This window comes from Triticum urartu, chromosome 2A, assembly GCF_056163025.1.
Source record: "Triticum urartu cultivar PI428250 chromosome 2A, HENAU_Tu73, whole genome shotgun sequence".
In the NCBI taxonomy this organism is placed as follows: domain Eukaryota; kingdom Viridiplantae; phylum Streptophyta; class Magnoliopsida; order Poales; family Poaceae; genus Triticum; species Triticum urartu.
This window is the reverse complement of record NC_141874.1, coordinates 1157585-1178863: the sequence shown is the minus strand read 5'-3', so window position 1 is coordinate 1178863 and position 21279 is coordinate 1157585. Positions and strand designations below refer to the sequence as shown.

General features: G+C 45.1%; 1 protein-coding gene and 1 long non-coding RNA gene across 3 annotated transcripts in view; both read right to left on the bottom strand.

Annotated features, from left to right (window-relative positions):
* Positions 1-28: 28 nt before the first annotated feature.
* Positions 29-7268, bottom strand: LOC147982652 (uncharacterized). 2 transcript variants are annotated; one of them, XR_015615475.1, is made up of 11 exons: positions 6890-7268; positions 6639-6714; positions 6016-6329; positions 5789-5887; positions 3572-3638; positions 2991-3128; positions 2773-2898; positions 2590-2685; positions 1334-1567; positions 1046-1102; positions 29-811 (listed from the first exon to the last, which is right to left on the bottom strand). It is a non-coding gene; the product is annotated as an uncharacterized LOC147982652 (long non-coding RNA). The 2 variants fall into 2 exon arrangements; XR_015615474.1 differs by having other exon boundaries at positions 6639-7268.
* Positions 7269-8459: 1191 nt separating this feature from the next.
* The window catches only part of LOC125534925 (uncharacterized), a 63485-nt gene continuing 50665 nt past the window's right edge, over positions 8460-21279 (bottom strand). Inside the window, exon 3 of the transcript XR_007294558.2 lies at positions 8460-8584. The gene's annotated coding sequence lies outside the window, so the exon portion shown is untranslated. The remainder of the gene's footprint in view (positions 8585-21279) is intronic.

The window sequence follows — 21279 nt, the reverse complement described above, 5'->3', positions numbered from 1 at the left end:
TAGGGGAGCAAGAAAAATTGAGGTAGGAGTAATAGGGTGGGCCATAGCTAAAATGAGGAGGACAACCTTGTGTTGCAACCTCAAGACATCCTCTCTGAAGTGGAGCTGGAGGCAGAGCCAATTGCAGCGCATAGGAAAACGAAGGTCGGCAGCGGAGGCGGAGGCATGACGCCCTAACGATCAACAGCCACAAAGGAGGCACGAAGGTGGCAAGCTGAGCAGCAGGAATTTCATGGTCCTTTCTCTTTCTTTTGCATTTAGTTTCAACTGTAACTCTTCTTTGATTTTTTTCCCTCAAATTATAGTACATGAATTGGGATAGACCTAATGGGCTTAGCATTGCAGCTTAGAAAGATAAAATAGGTACTACAAGGGAACAACTCGCCGTGCTTACGCAAACAGCAAGAAACTGTGATGTTCCGTCTTTCGTGAGAGAACAAATCTTTCATTGTTCCTGTTGTCAATGGCATTACACTCAATATAGTGCATTTAGATAAGTCATACCAAAATTAAGCAATGAATGTATTGGGACTTCAGTAACTTGCAAACCAACCAAGAATATACCGAAAGAATAATATAGCATTGCAAATGACATGTTTGAACATTTGTTGGATTTCAAATATCATATATGCTTCTAGTTGATTCAATTACACAAAAAGGAAAGCAATCGAGCAATAATAAACTCACAATTTGAAACAGACCACATGCAAGAGAAATTTATGGGAATCCTGCCAGAACCCCGCCACCAGGAGGACACTGCGGGCAGCTGGAGGACACCATCGGCAACGAGTGCACCCATCTGTATTAATTTCTGCTGTGAAAAATATAAGAACATAAGTACATATGCAAGAGCAGAAGAAAATAAATGCACACCATGCACCTATGGTGGCCTACAACCTCCATGGTGATGCAATCAGACTACCAGCACATATGTAAGTGGGCAGATGTATGTACTGCCATAGCTTGGAGAGTTTCAGCGAGGAAACACATGTGAAGACTGGATAAAATATTGTTCAGCTGGTAGAAGATTATCAATTCATCTTACCAGGTCATAGGGGAAGTGGCTGTAAAACCAAACTGAAATCGTCTTTAATAGCACATCCTGCAACACACATATCCCATGGATCAGTAGAGTAATCCGAGGCACAAAGAATCAATGGATTAGTATGAAAACTAACTCAATGTAGCTTACATATATTATATGTATTCTCAATTATTCTGCTAATCTCATAAATAGGAAATCAATTTTACTCATTTCAAGTGAAAACAAATACACTGTGTCCATGATTGTAATAAGGCAGAGAAGAGAAAAAGTCATACAGTTTATTCATACCTTACGAAACAAGCAACTTCAATAGTGTGAACAATATCTACCATTGTTTTTCTTTTCAAGTATCCGCAGCTCATATAGCTGGGAGAAGAAACAATCTAACACTTTACATTAGGATATTGTCCATATCCAGACCGGGAATATCAAATGGTAATTTTGTAACTCCAAGGGCAGTAAGCATGAGGAACAGCCACAGAGGAAAGATCTTCATGCATAGCACCAAGATAGACTTTTGCCCTGAGGAGAAGAGCGATGGAGAACTTCAGCCCAAATTTCACATCATAAATTAGAAGTTCAGAACGATGCAAATAGGTAGGATTGCTTATGAGGGATGATGCAAATCTTGTTCAAAATGATTACACGCTTTATCATTTCAGTACGTAATCTATCAGGTTCTTCCTAGTAATGCAGAAACCCTTAGGCAGACCATCGTTCAGAATCAGAAAGTGAACTTCACCTTTTCAAAACAAAAATGGTAAAAATCATGGTTGCAAATTGCAATGTAAACGTAGCGTGCAATAGCTACTGTATGTAATTGTTGATTAGGATGATGAACCAAAGGGGAATCAGCGTGGCGCATCACCTTCCTGTGTGCGCGACTCCCTGTTCTCGACCACCTATTCGGCGGCCTAGCGGATGCGTGAGCCGCTGCCACCCCTCTCCCTGGGCTCCATCTCCTCCCCCATCCGACGGTGCCCCGTGGACTCACCCCTCTTCGGTTGGAGAAGAACGGGATGGAGCAGATGCCTGCAGATCGAATCCAGCGCTGCCGCCGTCGCCGGGAAGCTCGCCTCTGCACCCGGGGCGGACGAGATGCGGGGGAGGGGGGAGGCGACTGAGGTGGGAGGAGGAGGAGGGGGCGGCGGCTAGGGTTGTGAGGAAGGACGGGAGGAGGAGGAGAGGGCGTGGGGGGGCGCGGGGTTTTTTCTTTCGCTGCGCTGCCACCCGAGTCGCTGGACTATTCACCGTCGACATGGATGGCGTGGTTGTGTTACCAAAGCATTGTAGGTTTCAAAAGAGGTCCATTTTATGTACCAGGAGAGGGCGTGGGAGGGCGCGGGGTTTTTTCTTTCGCTGCGCTGCCGCCCGAGTCGCTGGACTATTCACAGTCGACGTGGATGGCGCGGTTGTGTTACCAAAGCATTGTAGGTTTCAAGAGAGGTCCATTTTATGTACCAAGTATTTTCTTGCTACGTATTGAAACATTTTCCTTGAGATTATAGTTTTCATCAATCTTATGATGGCATAAGCAAATTTACCTGGGCTGAGAACTCCTTTGATTGCACCAGGAAATCCCTAATATGGTTTTTGAAGCTTGGGAGGTCATGTCACGAACCAAGGAGCCCATCAACAAACTTAGTCACCCGCGCAAGAAAATTGTCAGGTTCATGATGGCACCAAGTCAATCACATGATGGCTGTATTAGGATAGAATGACCATACCTCAACTGCCGTCATGTTAGGAAATGATGCTCCAAGAAGTTTGATTGTATAATCCCGTACAAACATAGCATTAGACGGATATGATACCGTGGATGCATCCCATAGAGGCTCAGTTAGACCATCAACCTACATATCATGAAATCTAATTAAACAGACGCACATGTACAAACACGAATACAGGGAAATGTAATAATAGCAATAATGCACAATAAGCATACCACGCAAAACAGGTGTTGTAGCACCAAAACATGAAGTTTGAAGCCAGGCTTATGAAATGAACCTGTGAGAACTTCAAAAATCTCCTGCTCTATATTTAAAAAATCTGTTTTGTAGAACTGATTCGTGAATTCTGAAGCCTGCATGGCAACCATATCAAAGAGTTAGCTTCCAAAGAATTACATAAAGCAAAAAAAGGATGGACCACTCTTGGCTGAAAATTCTTCAGAATTTCCAACAATAGACTAAGGCCAGTCTCAGCAATGTTTCTCTCTGTATGTCTAAATGTCTAGTTAATCGAATCAATCACAAGCTTCAATTGCTGAAACAAATAGTCCAATGATCAAATTCAAGAGAAGTAATTTGGGCTTCTGTATTAATAGATAACATCGAAGGAGCTGATAGTAGCAATTAAAAAAGTCATCATAAACCTGTCTGGAAAGCTGAATTAAAGCTTTGAAGCAATGGGTGACAATAGCATGAAGTAAAGAGAAAAAAACTTGAGGCGGGCTCAGGATAATATTTGAAATTTTTAGTAATCATCTGGCCAGACCGAACAATCAAACAAGGTTGTAATTCCTACCTCAAGGGTACACTGGAAAACAGCCTCGAATATACGAGGCGCATCATCAAGCATTTCAGCTTTGTACCTTCAGTATAAATACAAAGACTAGAAATGATGTACAATAACATCAGAGTATTAAGTATTAACAATAAATAACTGGATATGGAACCTAGATGACTGAGAGAAGAATCTTCATATAGACTACCACTCACTACTTAGAGAACATTTTAGTTCCCAGCTAGAGAAAAAATGGGTATCAAATTCAAGGCAATACTTTTTTTGCTTTAAGAGAAACTGGCCAATGTTCTGATATTGTGCCAGAAGTAATCGGACCAATGTACTGATATGTGCTAAGGTTTCTTGAGCGAATGTGACTGGTGAGGAGCAAGTGTGTGCTGCTCTGAACCTTTTTGCTTTACAAAAGAGAAACTGGCCTGCACTTTCCCACTGCATGGACATATAATATTTAGTGCTGGTACAAGGGTTTGTTGCTGCTGACTGATAGAAATTCAGGCACGAATATGGAGCATTGGACAAGTTCCTCAGGAGCATTGGACAAGATTGACGAGAGATAACTGCCTCCCGGGTCGCTTAGGGCGACTCCGGAGGCGCCGCCGCCGGGACCTTAGAAGGCCCTTCCCCAGCTCCCCGTTCACCACGCCGCCGCCGGAGGACGCCGTACCACGGCGGACGGCGGCGGCGGGGCATGTCCGCTCGTCTTTTTATCTTTCTCTAGTCTGATGGTCTTCCGATCTGGCCGTCGTCGTTCTATATCCCAGGCCTGCGATCTGGCTGCGACTGTCCTACCTGGGCGGCATGGCGATCTGGTCGCCAATAGCCTCCCGATCTGGCAGGACGCCGGCCTTTGGATCTACAATCGTCTCCATGGATCGGCTACGTCGAGCAAGATGCGTTCGGCAAGATCTCTCAAGTCCACGCCTCGTGCATGCCAAGCAACCAACGCATCTGCCAATACTGGGCTGGATGTATGTCGCTCCACTACCAGGGTCATGCACATGCGCATGCATGTTGTGCCTGGGCTGAGCACAAGAGCGTGGAGAAGATGAGCGACCGGCTAGCCTGCCGGCGCATCACACCTCGGTGCTGACACCGTGCACTGCAGGGTGTGCTATTGGTGATCCTCTTCTATGGTTCGGCACCTCCCGATCGACGTACAAACTAGTCTCGGGTGTGGTGCCACCGCTTGGGAGTACTACAGGCCGAGGTGACATGATTTCTCCGATCTTCCATGTCAGATATTTATACGGATTGGCGTATGTCGCCCCTTGATATCTACATCGAAAAGACTCGGGTCACGCGCGCTCACATTATCAGCCAACATGGTTTCAAGAGGGCGTGGCGCGAAACTTCGTTTTCTTATCAGAGTCATGGGACATGTCTAAGTTAAGATTCCCAAGGCATTGATGGAGACGGAGGAAGTCATGGCGGATGCGATTGGAGAGATTGAAGCGTTGACGGCAAGGTGTATCAGATGCGATGAAGACTGCATGCTACGTGTTTGATGACTTGCAATAGCAGCCTCAGCAAGTGGGGGTGGTGGCACTGGAGGATTGCAATTTCGGTGGTACTCCTCGAGTACCGAGTCTCAATTTCCAGGGTGAAAACCGAAGGTCTAGCCTTTATTGGTTGTACCTGGCAATGGCCTTGTTGAAGGCATTGTTTTTGGTGATTTCGGACTTTCTCCAGGGTGAAAGCTCAAGATCTTCGATCTGGCAACGACAACGCTTGTGCATTGTTTCCTTCTTTGAGGCGTTGCTTTTGGAGAACCTCTTTTGTAATCTGGGTGTTGTCTTCGGTGGTGGTTAGAGTGCTGTTGTTGCTAGTGATTGATCACCGTGGCAGGATTTTTTTTGTTCTTTTTATTTTCTTTTTGGCTGTGTGTATCCTGGATGTCTATGGACATCTTGTTGGTACAGAGGCCGGGTGTAATTGGTATCTTCGCGATATTAATATATTCCCTTTATCAAAAAAAAAATTCAGGCACAAGCGGTGGTGATCTTAGTGGGAACAATCAAAACAGAAGCAGCAAATGAATCCCAGTAGACCCATGTCAGAATAATATATTTGCAATAGAATTTAGCATGTTAATTCTGTAGATAAATGCAGCAGAGACACATGTATATTCGACGGCAATCGGTCTTGCACGCATTGCAGGAAGGGAAGGGAACGAGCCGGCTTAACCAACAGAACAAATGTGTGTAGCCTGCGTCGTACCTTGCGATAGAGCTTGTATCCGGCCTTGATCCTGACGTCTTGGCCCTTTCTGAAGTCGAGTATGGTCTAGGCGAACTCGACGGCGCCGCTCTTCCTCCTCTGCAGGCAGGCAGGAACAGAGGAACGACAAGGTTCGGGTTTAGGTACAGGTAATACAAAATCAAGATGGTTATGGCCATGAAGGCAAATGCTGATGGTTGGGGGAATGGGCAGTGATTCTACTGTACCAGCTTGAAGTTCTTCTCTGCGAGGAGGCGGCCCTTGATGTTGAGGCCGAGGAGGCCGTCATCGGTGAATGAGAAGGCCGGGGCCCGAAGCAGCCGCTCCCGCCTCTGTGGTCTCGCGCCCGAGCGGCACCTCTTCGCAGCTCAACGCCGCAACCACCGCTCCTCTCGCCTCTTCGCAGGTTGACGCCCGCATCCGCCGCTCCCATGCCTCGATCCAACCCTGCATCAGCCGCTCCCCCGCCTCAAGCCAGTGCCACCGTCGCCGGGAAGCTCGCCTCCGCACCCGGGGCGGACGAGGGGTCAATACTATAATGCTGAAAATGCATGTAGATCAACAAAACTGCACTGCAACCACATATACACAACACTGAAATTGTATGAGCATCTAGAACTATGTTAGTCTATCTCTGCCTGGACCATTTTCTCGACCATCATTCCTACAGACCAGACATACACAACACTGAAAACTGCACTACAACATCATTTCTCTACTATCGATATACAATAAATATGGGGGAAAATTTCTACAGAAAGAAAGGTTGGTCTGGTCAAACATGATCTGCCTTCTCCACTGTACCATCTCTGCCTGGACCACTGTGAAAAGGGGAAGGAAATAAGATCACCTGGTCTTGTCGAAGTCAGGGGGCGTGTGGGTCTGTATGAGACGCAGTCCGTCAAGCTCCCCTCTCCTTCCTTTAGCTGCTAGTCACCAGAAGCTCAGGTTGAGAACGATGGCCGGCAGCACCGCCTCCATGAGGGCCGGTCAGACGCAGTGGCGGCGCCAGGAATTTCTTCCTTGGTATTCATTGGTATTCATTTGTGCAATTTTATGGCAATATAACAACAAATATACAGCAAAGTAGCAGCAGTATACCAATGGATTAGCATTTCTTTGGTATTCCATGGAAGTCCAGGGAAGACCCCTGGCGCCGCCACTGGTCAGACGGAGCTGCGGCGTCATCCCGCAGGACGTAAATAGAGGCCGCAGCGGCGGCGAGCACGGAGGGAGGAGTCGGAGCGGCGGCGGCGGCGAGGACGGAGGGAGGAGTCGGAGAGGCACTCATCAGCTCGTCGTCACCTCGCATCGGTCGAGCCACCGCCGGGACGCCCGGATCTCCTCTTCCTCCTCCAGATCCTGCCTCCATCCTCTTCCTCCAGATCCGGGGAAGATTTAGGGTTAGATGAGGGAACGGGGATGGAGGAGAAAGCGGACGGGCACGGGGCTCACCACGGCCGTCGAGCGCGTCCCTCGCGCGGTGCGGTGGTTTTTTCCTCGCGTGGTGCGCTGCGCTTGAGGCATCGGTTGTGACTAGGAGTCTAGGAGGCTTTATATGTTAGATTCCCTAATGTTTGCAGCCATCTGCTTTATTATCTCTGGTGATGAAGGCAGATGCCAGTCTGTATTGTGTATGTCTATCACCCATAGGCTCTTCAAAAAATCCATATCTTGCTCCTCATCTTCTTCTGCTCGCTGGTCCTTGCAGCCATCTAATCCAAGGAATCTCAAGTTGTGGCAACAATGAAAAGGAGGAGAAGAAAAACTGAAGATGCAATGGCATAATTTGAGCACATGAAGATTCTCTGATTGATGAAACATGTCATTAGGTAAGGGTCTGGATGGAGGATCAGACTCGCTTGCAAGGAAAAATGTTGTCGATTCTGGATGCACAAGAGAGCTGCCCTTGGACAATATCCATCGTTTCAGAGGAGTCGCCAGTTTATGGCCAAAAGAGGGCAGTGCATTAGTTGAATAATCATCTATACTTATGTGTTGATGCAGAGCAGCTGCAGCCTCCCATGCTTCATCCCCCTGACCTCCTTGTATAATCCCATCACAGACCCAATAGTTAGAAGCATGGGTGGCCCAGTCATAGTCCATGATATTGCCTCCTTGAGAATTTAATAACAAGATATACAAGCAACACTCTTCAACTACCTCACCAAGCTTATCCATGTACCCAGCAATTTCTCCAGCCTCATTTTGCAGCAAATAATTCCACCCTTGAGTACTGTACTCATCATAGAGGTAAAGATGTGAATTATCCACATTTTCACTAATTCCTGAGTTGAGCCGGAGCCTTCCTCGAAATGTCCACAATAACTGAGCACCCCATATCGTCACAGGAATGCCAATGTGATCCAAGTCAATTGTGTTGTCGCTGCCATTATGGAAAACCACTAAATATTTATGTTCTTGTGAGGCTCGATGGATCGCTGCCGCAACCTCTTGTATCTCAGCTCTGGAGCTTTCAACTACCCCTCTGAAATCATCTTCTTCGTCTTGCCCATCAATAAGATCAATTATCCGATGAGTAAGCTTCAGTTCTTGTGCAATTGTCCTCTAGAGCTCTCTTCAGCTTTTCCACCTCGAGCAATCGACGTGAATGATCTTGTTGAATTTCTTGAGCAGAGATGGCGGAGGGTCTTCAACTATAGCTCTAAGCACCGCCGAAGCAGCCAGCCCATTCCATCCATCAAAATAGATGGCCTTGTGTGCAGCATTGCTCGTATCCTCCGGATAGGGGATTATCTCTTGCACGGCTTGTTTTATAGTATTCGGTATAATCCTCTGCATTAATTGATAGCAGTTAGTTGAGGTTGACTTAGCAGTAGCTAGCAACATGTATACGCAAAAGGTGCACCAACATTTCTTGTGTTATTATTAGGATGGACACTAATTAACTAAGCTGCATGTGTGGGCACTCATACGGGCTCACAGTAAGCCGGGACCATAATTTCGGTGTCTGCGTGTTAGTCGGACGAAGCAGCTATGGTACCCTATGCAACGGCAGGTCATCACTGTATTCTGCATACTTGCTGGATACTTTGATTAATAAAATGGTTGCATGCATCATTGTGATGTAAAGGCCGGGGGAGTCCTCCTTTCCACACACACAAAAAAAAGAAAAATCAATGGGGGAGAGAAAGGCAGATAAACTAATTAATTAAGCTGGTGGAAGGAAAGGATGGGCATTCAGGGGGTGTTTGTTTCAGAAGTCCTAGGACTTTTTCTAGTCCTAGGGACTAATCAAAAAAGAATCTCTAATAGAGTCTTTTTTTAGTCCCTGTAGAAAAAGTACCTCCTGTTTGGTTCCTAGGGAGTTTTTAGGGACTTTTTCTAGTCTCTAGGATTAAAAAGTCCCTGAACCAAACACTCCCTCATTTAGGGAAGACGCACGACTTCAGTAGGTCTGTGTTTCTCCGTCGATGATGTTGGCTTTTGATCGCTAGATCGATTCACCAGAAGCTGTGCGCACACAGTGCAAAGCTGGCTAGACAAGCACACAGGCAAGCTGCTGGCTTGATTAGCAGTAGCACACACGCCTAGCCTCCTCACGTAGGCGTACGTACGTGTACGCCAACTTTGCTTCTGGCTCGGCTTGCACTAGCGCCAACAGGATCGGAACGATCTGGACGAAACAACTCAGCGGAACTCACGTAAACCTAGCGAACGTGGATGGAACTTTGCTTCTGGCTCGGCTTGCACTAGCGCCAACAGGATCGGACGGAACGATCTGGACGGGCCCTTTGCCGAGTGTCCTTGGCACTTGGCGTATAGCGCAATCCCAGTAGTGCTACTCGCAGGAGCATCTTCTCTTCCGTACCCTTTGCACCGCTTGTGGGGCTCGCGCGGAGACCATATGGTGACCAAAGTCCTTGTCGCGCCATGCGCATGCACAATAGCATGGCATGTGGTGCGTACGTACGTACTCGGTCGGTTGGAGCAGACGCGCTTCCCTGCTATGCTGGAGGTAGGGGGAATCAGGAGCCTTGAAAAATGGTGCTGGAAATGTCCTTTGAAGAATGATTGCATTTGAAGAATGATTGCATTTGCAGCTGGCCTCTTGGAGGGGGGAATGGAGGACTTTGGACTGGTCATTGTTTGTTTTCCCTATTTTTCTCTTTTGCTCTCTGTATCTATCAGGTTCTTCTTTTTCCTTGTTTTCCTTTTTCCTTGTTTGAAGAATGAACAAGTTTGCTGCTCGGAAAGTGCTGCATGCCGTTGAATTAGCCGGACACAACTTAACAACATTGTTTCATACCATGGGGTTGTGCATGCAGCCGTGCCAATTAAACACTACACCACAGCCGCGAGCAGAACAAACCCTCCTTATTACAATCACAAACATGACCACAAACTAAACCAAACCAAACCAAACCACACATGGGACTGCACATTGTCTCGATCTCACCGGAAACGAAAATTAAGCACACACAGCACCCAGCTGGCACCTGCTTATTCTTCAGAAAACACTAGGTAACCCGAAAATACCTTTATCTTTCTTTGATCTTTGTCAAAACTGGATACCATCCTATTCTGGAAAGGATAGGGCTATTGTTTCTATTGGTGCTGCTGCTTTGATATGGACAATTTGGAAAACAAGGAACAAATCCTGTTTTCAACGTGTTTTCCTTTCAAATCCTATCAATGTAATATTTACCCTGTGTTCTTTGTTGGATTCATGGATGATTCTACAGAGAAAAGGTGTGCAAAAAATGCTTAGGGAGGTTTCCAAGAGGCTATCTCGGGTAGCAAATGAAGTCTACAGAAGAACATATGGGTGGAATCCTTCTGCGCTAAGACTGGGTTTTGTGTCTACCTGAAATTGGGCGGTTCTGTAGTATGTTCTGGTTTTAGATTTGCCTATTGTTTTGGCTGATGTGCAATCTGTAAAAAGATATTTAAAAGTCTGTTCTCTCTCCGATAGTGGGTGATTTGGCATCCTATAGATATGGTTATATGTCTAGGATGTAGGTTGCTTATCAGTTGATGAGGTGATGCATCAGGTCTGATGGAAAAAAGTGGTGTGGTGGTTGTATCTAGACTTCTATTTTCTTAATGAAAATGGGGGCCATGTGGCCCTTTTATCAAAAAAAAAAAAAGAAAACACACGGACACAGTCTTGGGAAACAATCACTGACTTGGACTGGACCGTTGCAGCAGTAAGACGGACGACAGCATCATCTTCCACCACCAAACCTAAGCGATATTAACGGGAGCAGAATACGCAAGTGAGTGGATGATAGGAATTAGGACAAAAGACAGGCATGATTGATTAACTTTGTTGTTGTACGTCTAGGCTTGATCTACATGCATGCACGTAGAGTATTCTTTCAAGTGCAGACGACTATCATGCATGCAACAAGGAACGATGGGAGAAAGTGTTGTGAACTTGTACCTCAACGCTTGCATCAATATAATTCACCGGAGAACCGAGACTCTCTCCAGGGGCATCTTGTAATAGGACGAGTGGCGCGGCTCGAATAGGGAAGGATGGTGGCCGGCCTCCAGCCCGTCCCACTCCAGCTTCTCCCACCAGTCCTTCTCACAATCCACGACGGGGCGGCTGTCTCGGCTGACGCCTGGGAGGCGCCTGAGACCCCAGCATCCTCGGAGCCGTATCCTCTCAAGCTTGGGAGCAAGCATCTTGACCTCACATATATGCTGCAACTTATAGAGCTCATACAGGTGGATGTGCTTCAGGCTTGGGAACTCAAGTACACTTTCTTTGAGGTCAGGATGAACAGGGAACACTATATTTAGATCACCACAGTTGACAATGTGGAGACTTTCTCAACTGTATAGATATGATCCTTGGATAGCCCACAACAATGGGAGCACAAATTCGAGCCTCGGGCAAGAGTACAGGTGTATGCTCTTCAGTTTGGCAAATGCAAAGGCGTCCTCGCCACAATAGGTCCTTTCTTTGCTCCAAATGCAGCAGACATTCAAGAGATCAGCAGCCCAAAAGGTCTCTATTTCTTGAAAGGAGCAGATTCTATTGTAGTTAGTGGTGAAGACTGTGTGCAGCTTGGGGCATCTCACCACATGGCACTGTTTTAGATGTTGCCAACCAAGTACCTTCCGACCAGTAGATGCCATGTGTTGAGGGATGACAATGATGATGGAAGAATTGTCATGCACATGCAGCGACTCAACATTGTCCATCACAAAGATGATTGCATTGACTGCTTCTTCACTCTCCACATTAGCGTTGCTAATTCCCTTACCAATCTCAACATGGCAGCCTGACGGCTGAAACTGCATTCCAGTGATGTAGTCATGATCAATAATTATATTTTCAACTAAGATATCAACGTAGGTGTTGTAAGTATTGGGGGTTAATGACTTTGGTTGAGGAGGACCTATTATTTTCCCACTATTACCAGGGTCCATCTTCTCATTCATATAGCTTTGTCCCTTAACATTGATGGTACAAGGGGTACAAAGATTCAGATGAAAACTATTGCTCTTCCAAGAGAATCGGACATTGCTTTGTAATACCAAGGTCTGAAAAAACCTTAGGTCCATTATATTAACATACACTTCATGTACTTTTGTTTGAATAGGACAAAGAAAGGTATCAATATGCAGCACTGTCAATGTTGGCAGACCCTCTTCTGGCCATAGAATGGCATGGAGTTGCATACATCTCAATAGAATAATTTGTTTGAGACAAGGAACCTGCACCACCTCATTTCTGAGGTCAAGTGTCTTGACTTTTGTGTCTGAGAGGTCTAACTCCTCAAGGTTTGGAAGTGATCCACGCAATGTGAAGTCAGACAATCTTGCACAGCCAGCCATGGAGATGTGGCTTATTTTGGCTTCCTTGTAATCATCCTTTCTTGGTCCTGCATCTAAGCTGAATGATTCAAGTGATGGAGGGAGTCCTTCAACATGCTCCAAACCAACACAATCATCTAGAACCAGGGTCTTGAGGCTAGTTGCACCTGACATACTTGGCAAAACTTGTATTGTACTATTCCCATAAAGGTCGAGGAACTCCAACTTCATCATGTCTGTGAATTCATTCATTTTGCACGTTTGCCAAGGGGAAGTAGGATCAATCACTCGAAGCTTGTGAAGGCTCTGCAGTTGTCGCTGTTGGGGAATGTAGTAATTTCAAAAAATTTCCTATGCACACGCAAGATCATGGTGATGCATAGCAACGATGGGGAGAGTATGATCTACGTACCCTTGTAGATCGCAACGGAAGCGTTGACACAACGTAGAGGAAGTAGTCATACGTCTTCTTCCCGATCCGACCGATCCAAGCACCGTTACTCCGGCACCTTCGAGTTCTTAGCACACGTACAGCTCGATGACGATCCCCGGGCTCCAATCCAGCAAAGCTTCGGGGAGGAGTTCCGTCAGCACAACGGTGTGGTGACGATCTTGATGTTCTACCGACGCAGGGCTTCGCCTAAGCACTACAACGATATGATCGAGGTGGAATATGGTGGCAGGGGGCACCGCACACGGCTAAGGAACGATCTCAATGATCAACTTGTGTGTCCTAGGGTGCCCCCTGCCCCCGTATATAAAGGATCCTAGGGGGAGGGGCTGGCCGGCCAAGGAGGAGGGCGCAGGAGAGTCCTACTCCCTCTGGGAGTAGGATTCCCCCCCCCCCAATCCTAGTTGGAATAGGACTCCTTGAGGGGGGGAAAGAGAGAGAGGGGGCCGGCCACCTCTCCTAGTCCTAATAGGACTAGGGGAGGTGGGAGGCGCGCAGCCACCTTGGGCTGCCCCTTTCTCCTTTCCACTAAAGCCCACTAAGGCCCATATAGTTCCCGGGGGGTTCCGGTAACCTCCCGGTACTCCGGTAAAATCCCGATTTCACCCGGAACACTTCCGATATCCAAACATAGGCTTCCAATATATCAATCTTTATGTCTCGACCATTTCGAGACTCCTCGTCATCTCCGTGATCACATCCGGGACTCCGAACAACCTTCGGTACATCAAAATGCATAAACTCATAACAACTGTCATCGTAACGTTAAGCGTGCGGACCCTACGGTTCGAGAACAATGTAGACATGACCGAGACACGTCTCTGGTCAATAACCAATAGCGGGACCTGGATGCCCATATTGGCTCCTACATATTCTACGAAGATCTTTATCGGTCAGACCGCATGACAACATACGTTGTTCCCTTTGTCACCGGTATGTTACTTGCCCGAGATTCGATCGTCGGTATTCTAAATACCTAGTTCAATCTCGTTACCGGCAAGTCTCTTTACTCGTTCCATAATACATCATCTCACAACTAACATCTTAGTTGCAATGCTTGCAAGGCTTATGTGATGTGCATTACCGAGAGGGCCCAGAGATACCTCTCCGACAATCGGAGTGACAAATCCTAATCTCGAAATACGCCAACCCAACATCTACCTTTGGAGACACCTGTAATGCTCCTTTATAATCACCCAGTTACGTTGTGACGTTTGGTAGCACCCAAAGTGTTCCTCCGGCAAACGGGAGTTGCATAATCTCATAGTTATAGGAACATGTATAAGTCATGAAGAAAGCAATAGCAACATACTAAACGATCGGGTGCTAAGCTAATGGAATGGGTCATGTCAATCAGATCATTCAACTAATGATGTGATCCCGTTAATCAAATAACAACTCTTTGTTCATGGTTAGGAAACATAACCATCTTTGATTAACGAGTTAGTCAAGTAGAGGCATACTAGTGACACTCTGTTTGTCTATGTATTCACACATGTATTATGTTTTCGGTTAATACAATTCTAGCATGAATAATAAACATTTATCATGATATAAGGAAATAAACAATAACTTTATTATTGCCTCTAGGGCATATTTCCTTCAGTCTCCCACTTGCACTAGAGTCAATTATCTAGATCACATCACCATGTGATTAACATCGATAGTTCACATCATCATGTGATTAACACCCATAGTTCACATCGCCATGTGACCAACACCCAAAGGGTTTACTAGATTCGGTAATATAGTTCACATCGCTATGTGATTAACACCCAAAGAGTACTAAGGTGTGATCATGTTTTGCTTGTGAGAGAATCTTAGTCAACGGTCTTTTACATTCAGATCCGTTATGTATTTTGCAATTTTCTATGTCTACAATGCTCTGCACGGAGCTACTCTAGCTAATTGCTCCCACTTTCAATATGTATCTAGATCGAGACTTAGAGTCATCCAGATCAGTGTCAAAACTTGCATCGACGTAACCCTTTACGGCGAACCTTTTTGTCACCTCCATAATCGAGAAACATATCCTTATTCCACTGAGGATAATTTTGACCGTTGTCCAGTGATCTACTCCTAGATCACTATTGTACTCCCATGCCAATTAGTGTAGGGTATACAATAGATCTGGTACACAGCATGGCATACTTTATAGAACCTATGACTGAGGCATAGGGAATGATTTTCATTTTCTTTCTATCTTCTGCCGTGGTCGGGCTTTGAGTCTTACTCAACTTCACACCTTGTAACACAGGCAAGAAACTTTTTCTTTGACTGTTCCATTTTGAACTACTTCAAAATCTTGTCAAGGTATGTACTCATTGAAAAACTTATCAAGCGTCTTGATCTATCTCTATAGATCTTGAAGCTCAATATGTAAGCAGCTTCATCGAAGTCTTTCTTTGAAAAACTCCTTTCAAACACTCCTTTATACTTTACAGAATAATTCTACATTATTTCCGATCAACAATATGTCATTCACATATACTTATCAGAAATGCTGCAGTGCTCCCACTCACTTTCTTGTAAATACAGGCTTCACCGCAAGTCTGTATAAAACTACATGCTTTGATCATACTATCAAAGTGTTTCTTCCAACTCCGAGAGGCTTGCACCAGTCCATAAATGGATCGCTGGAGCTTGCACACTTTGTTAGCTCCCTTTGGATCGACAACACCTTCTGGTTGCATCATATACAACTCTTCTTCCAGAAATCCATTCAGGAATGCAGTTTTGTTTATCCATTTGCCAGTTTTCATAAAATGCGGCAATTTGCTAACATGATTCGGACAGACTTAAGCATAGATACGAGAGAGAAACTCTCATCGTAGTCAACACCTTGAACTTGTCGAAAAACCTTTTTGCGACAATTCTAGCTTTGTAGATAGTAACACTACTATCAACGTTCGTCTTCCTCTTGAAAATCCATTTAATCTCAATGGCTCGCCGATCATTGGGCAAGTCAATCAAAGTCCATACTTTGTTCTCATACATTGATCTCATCTCAGATTTCATGGCCTCAAGCCATTTTGCGGAATCTGGGCTCACCACCGCTTCCTCATAGTTCGCAAGTTCGTCATGGTCTAGTAACATGACTTCCAGAATAGGATTACCGTACCACTCTGGTGCGGATCTCACTCTGGTTTACCTACGAGATTCGGTAGTAACTTGATCTGAAGTTTCATGATCATCATCATTAGCTTCCTCACTAATTGGTGTGGGTGTCACAGAAACTGGTTTCTGTGATGTACTACTTTCCAATAAGGGAGAAGGTACAGTTACCTCATCAAGTTCTACTTTCCTCCCACTCACTTCTTTCGAGAGAAACTTCTTCTCTAGAAAAACTCCGAATTTAGCAACATAAGTCTTGCCTTCGGATTTGTGATAGAAGGTGTACCCAACAGTCTCCTTTGGGTATCCTATGAAGACATATTTCTCCGATTTGGGTTTGAGCTTATTAGGATGAAACTTTTTCATATAAGTATCACAACCCCAAACTTTAAGAAACGACAACTTTGGTTTCTTGCCAAACCACATTTCATAAGGCGTCGTCTCAACGGATTTTGATGGTGCCCTATTTAACGTGAATGCAGCTGTCTCTAATGCATAACCCCAAAACGATAGTGGTAGATCGATAAGAGACATCATAGATCGCACCATATCTAATAAAGTACGGTTATGACGTTCGGACACACCATTACATTGTGGTGTTCCAGGTGGCGTGAGTAGTGAAACTATTTCACATTGTTTTTAACTGAAGGCCAAACTCGTAACTCAAATACTCTTCTCTACGATCAGATCGTAGAAACTTTATTTTCTTGTTACGATGATTTTTCACTTCACTCTGAAATTCTTTGAACTTTTCAAATGTTTCAGACTTATGTTTCATCAAGTAGATATACTCATATCTGCTCAAATCATTTGTGAAGATCAGAAAATAATGATATCTGTCTCGAGCCTCAATATTCATCGGACCACATACATCAGTATGTATGATTTCCAACAAATCTGTTGCTCGCTCCATTGTTCCGAAGAACGGAGTCTTAGTCATCTTGCCCATGAGGCATGGTTCGCAAGCATCAACTGATTCATAATCAAGTGATTCCAAAAGCTCATCAGCATGGAGTTTCTTCATACGCTTTACACCAATATGACCTAAACGGCAGTGCCACAAATAAGTTGCACTATCATTATTAACTTTGCATCTTTTGGTTTCAATATTATAATTATGTGTATCACTACGATCGAGATCCAACGAACTATTTTCATTGGGTGTGTAACCATATAAGGTTTTATTCATGTAAACAGAACAACAATTTATTCTCTTACCTAAATGAATAACCGTATTACAATAAACATGATCAAATCATATTCATGCTTAACGCAAACACCAAATAACACTTATTTAGGTTCAACACTAATCCCGAAATTATAGGGAGTGTGCGATGATGATCATATCAATCTTGGAACCACTTCCAACACACATCGTCACTTCACCCTTAACTAGTCTCTGTTTATTCTGCAACTCCCGTTTCGAGTTACTAATCTTAGCAACTGAACTAGTATCAAATACTGAGGGGTTGCTATAAACACTAGTAAAGTACACATCAATAAGATGTATATCAAATATACTTATGTTCACTCTGCCATCCTTCTTATCCGCCAATCACTTGGGGTAGTTCTGCTTCTAGTGACCAGTCCCTTTGCGGTAGAAGCACTTAGTCTCAGGCTTAGGATCAGACTTAGGCTTCTTCACTTGAGCAGCAACTTGCTTGCCGTTCTTCTTGAAGTTCCCCTTCTTCCCTTTGCCCTTTTCTTGAAACTAGTGGTCTTGTCAACCATCAACACTTGATGTTTTTCTTGATTTCTACCTTCGTTGATTTCATCATCACGAAGAGCTTGGGAGTTGTTTCCGTTATCCCTTGCATATTATAGTTCATCACGAAGTTCTACTAACTTGGTGATGGTGACTAGAGAATTCTGTCAATCACTATCTTATCTGGAAGATTAACTCCCACTTGATTCAAGCGATTGTAGTACCCAGACAATCTGAGCACATGCTCACTAGTGGAGCGATTCTCCTCCATCTTTTAGTTATAGAACTTGTCGGAGACTTCATATCTCTCAACTCGGGTATTTGCTTAAAATATTAACTTCAACTCCTGAAACATCTCATATGGTCCATGACGTTCAAAACGTCTTTGAAGTCCCGATTCTAAGCCATTAAGCATGGTGCACTAAACTATCAAGTAGTCATCATATTGAGCTAGCCAAACGTTCATAACGTCTGCATCTGCTCCTGCAATAGGTCTGTCACCTAGCGGTGCATCAAGGACATAATTTTTCTGTGCAGCAATGAGGATAAACCTCAGATTACGGATCCAATCCGCATCATTGCTACTAACATCTTTCAACACAATTTTCTCTAGGAACATATCAAAACAAACACAGGGAAGCAACAACGCGAGCTATTGATCTACAACATAATTTGCAAAATACTACCAGGACTAAGTTCATGATAAATTTAAGTTCAATTTAATCATATTACTTAAGAACTCCCACTTAGATAGATATCCCTCTAATCCTCTAAGTGATCACGTGATCCAAATCAACTAAACCATGTCCGATCATCACGTGAGATGGAGTAGTTTCATTGGTGAACATCACTATGTTGATCATATCTACTATATGATTCACGCTCGATATTTCGGTCTCCGTGTTCCGAGGCCATATCTGTATATGCTTGGCTCGTCAAGTATAACCTGAGTATTCCGCGTGGGCAACTGTTTTGCACCCGTTGTATTTGAACGTAGAGCCTATCACACCCGATCATCACGTGGTGTCTCAGCACGAAGAACTTTCGCAACGGTGCATACTCAGGGAGAACACTTCTTGATAATTTAGTGAGAGATCATCTTATAATGCTACCATCAATCAAAGCAAGATAAGATGCATAAAAGATAAACATCACATGCAATCAATATAAGTGATATGATATGGCCATCATCATCTTGTGCCTGTGATCTCTATCTCCGAAGCACCGTCATGATCACCATCGTCACCGGCGCAACACCTTGATCTCCATCGTAGCATCGTTGTCGTCTCGCCAATCTTATGCTTCCACGACTATCACTACCGCTTAGTAATAAAGTAAAGCATTACATCGCGATTGCATTGCATACAATAAAGCGACAACCATATGGCTCCTGCCAGTTGCCGATAACTCGGTTACAAAACATGATCATCTCATACAATAAAATTTAGCATCATGCCTTGACCATATCACATCACAACATGCCCTGCAAAAACAAGTTAGACGTCTTCTACTTTGTTGTTGCAAGTTTTACGTGGCTGCTACGGGCTTAAGCAAGAAGCAATCTCACCTACGCATCAAAACCACAACGATAGTTTGTCAAATAGACTCCGTTTTAACCTTCGCAAGGACCAGGCGTAGGCACACTTGGTTCAACTAAAGTTGGAGAGACAGTCACCCGCAAGCCACCTGTGTGCAAAGCACGTCGGGGGAACCGGTCTCGCGTAAGCGTACGCGTAATGTTGGTCTGGGTCGTCTCGTCCAACAATGCCGCCGAACCAAAGTATGACATGCTGGTAGGCAGTATGACTTGTATCGCCCACAACTCACTTGTGTTCTACTCGTGCAAATAACATCAAACCATAAAACCTAGGCTTGGATGCCACTGTTGGGGAACGTAGTAATTTCAAAAAATTTCCTACGCACACGCAAGATCATGGTGATGCATAGCAACGAGGGGGAGAGTATGATCTATGTACCCTTGTAGATCGCAACGGAAGCGTTGACACAACGTAGAGGAAGTAGTCGTACGTCTTCTTCCCGATCCGACCGATCCAAGCACCGTTACTCCGGCACCTCCGAGTTCTTAACACACGTACAGCTCGATGACGATCCCCGGGCTCCGATCCAGCAAAGCTTCGGGGAGGAGTTCCTTCAGCACGACGGTGTGGTGACGATCTTGATGTTCTACCGACGCAGGGCTGCGCCTAAGCACTATAACGATATGATCGAGGTGGAATATGGTGGCAGGGGGCACCGCACACGGCTAAGGAACGATCTCAATGATCAACTTGTGTGTCCTAGGGTGCCCCCTGCCCCCGTATATAAAGGATCGAAGGGGGAGGGGCTGGCCGGCCAAGGAGGAGGGCGCAGGAGAGTCCTACTCCCTCTGGGAGTAGGATTCCCCCCCCCCCCCCCAATCCTAGTTGGAATAGGACTCCTTGAGGGGGGGAAAGAGAGAGAGGGGGCCGGCCACCTCTCCTAGTCCTAATAGGACTAGGGGAGGTGGGAGGCGCGCAGCCACCTTGGGCTGCCCCTTTCTCCTTTCCACTAAAGCCCACTAAGGCCCATATAGTTCCCGGGGGGTTCCGGTAACCTCCCGGTACTCCGGTAAAATCCCGATTTCACCCGGAACATTTCCGATATCCAAACATAGGCTTCCAATATATCAATCTTTATGTATCGACCATTTCGAGACTCCTCGTCATGTCCGTGATCACATCCGGGACTCCGAACAACCTTCGGTACATCAAAATGCATAAACTCATAACAACTGTCATCGTAACGTTAAGCGTGCGGACCCTACGGTTCGAGAACAATGTAGACATGACCGAGACATGTCTCTGGTCAATAACCAATAGCGGGACCTGGATGCCCATATTGGCTCCTACATATTCTACGAAGATCTTTATCGGTCAGACCGCATGACAACATACGTTGTTCCCTTTGTCACCGGTATGTTACTTGCCCGAGATTCGATCGTCGGTATTCTAAATACCTAGTTCAATCTCGTTACCGGCAAGTCTCTTTACTCGTTCCGTAATACATCATCTCACAACTAACATCTTAGTTGCAATGCTTGCAAGGCTTATGTGATGTGCATTACCGAGAGGGCCCAGAGATACCTCTCCGACAATCGGAGTGACAAATCCTAATCTCGAAATACGCCAACCCAACATCTACCTTTGGAGACACCCGTAGTACTCCTTTATAATCACCCAGTTACGTTGTGACGTTTGGTAGCACCCAAAGTGTTCCTCCGGCAAACGGGAGTTGCATAATCTCATAGTTATAGGAACATGTATAAGTCATGAAGAAAGCAATAGCAACATACTAAACGATCGGGTGCTAAGCTAATGAAATGGGTCATGTCAATCAGATCATTCAACTAATGATGTGATCTCGTTAATCAAATAACAACTCTTTGTTCAT